At 29.2% G+C, this 1,242-nt stretch overlaps 1 pseudogene; it reads right to left on the minus strand.

The window, feature by feature from the left end:
• Positions 1-452: 452 nt before the first annotated feature.
• The window catches only part of LOC107477074 (dephospho-CoA kinase-like), an 8,057-nt pseudogene continuing 7,267 nt past the window's right edge, over positions 453-1,242 (minus strand).

The raw sequence follows: 1,242 nt of genomic DNA on the forward strand, positions 1-1,242 counted from the left end.
TCACAAATAATAAGTGAGCCAATCTTCAATCAGTTACCAGTAGAATGGTCCCAATTTCCTAAAGAGTCAGGCTTATATGCACATTTTCATCCTAAACATTTAGTTTAAAATGCCTGAACTCTAAAGAAGGATTTTGTTAATAAATATCTTAAAAATTTTGATTTTTCAATATAAAAAGGGTGTTCTAAATGTACTTAATTAATCCATAAATAAAATATAAGTTGATATTAGGTTGTACATCTTAAATTACAAGTAATACAACACTTTGTACAATGAGAATAAAACCTTTCTTCATATCAGTCAGACAAAGTATAAGATGTGAGCTATATTCACCTCTATATATTTTGACAAGACATGCTTAATTTTTCATTTTCTCTACAGTTTTTATACACAAAGCAACACCGAAGTGAGTGAAGCACGTATGATATGACCAAGGCTCCATTCCTCGAAAGCTAAAATTGAGTTCATCTCAAGGGTTTTGACACTTCAATTAGAACCTTCTGAAACTGTTCATTCAAGTCATCAAGTGATCCAGTGTTATCTGTCACTATATCTGCTTTATTTCTCTTCACATCAAGTGGCCATTTGAGGATTAATCCTGTTCCTAGCATCCTCCTCATTTTATTTGTCTCTCCCCATGAGTCTCTTTCTCTGTGTTTCAAGATCAATCCACACAACTATAATTGGCTTTGTGAACTTGTCTATCTTAGCCTCGAACAACAAGGAGACATCAAGAACAATAACCTTGTATCCCTTCGGCCCCAGCTTCACAATTTCCCAAAAGATTCCAGAGGACGATATATGGGGAGCCCATAATCTAAAACATGATCACAACGAAAATTCAAAAGAAATTCAACAAACTAATCCAAAAAATGATGCATTTTAGGAATGATTGAATTGAAAATACTAGTTATGGGTTAAGAAGGAAAAAGTTTGGTAACCAAAAATTTTCAGCAATAATTAGCCAAAAATTTTTATAATTTACTTCATTTATATCACTTAATAACAATTTTATTTTTTTATCTTACTCTCTTATCATTCTACTTATCATATCTTTATCAATTCTACTTATTAATGATATTAATTATAATATCATATTCCTTACTAGTAGGCATTCTTGTAATCAATACTTAATATTCCTTTTATAATTTAATTTTTATATTTAAGAATACATTAAATATTAATAATAATAATAATAAAAATGGACGATAATGATAATATACATTAATTGAGTTAATTACA

The sequence above is a fragment of the Arachis duranensis genome, chromosome 3 (assembly GCF_000817695.3).
Source record: "Arachis duranensis cultivar V14167 chromosome 3, aradu.V14167.gnm2.J7QH, whole genome shotgun sequence".
NCBI classification, from domain to species: domain Eukaryota; kingdom Viridiplantae; phylum Streptophyta; class Magnoliopsida; order Fabales; family Fabaceae; genus Arachis; species Arachis duranensis.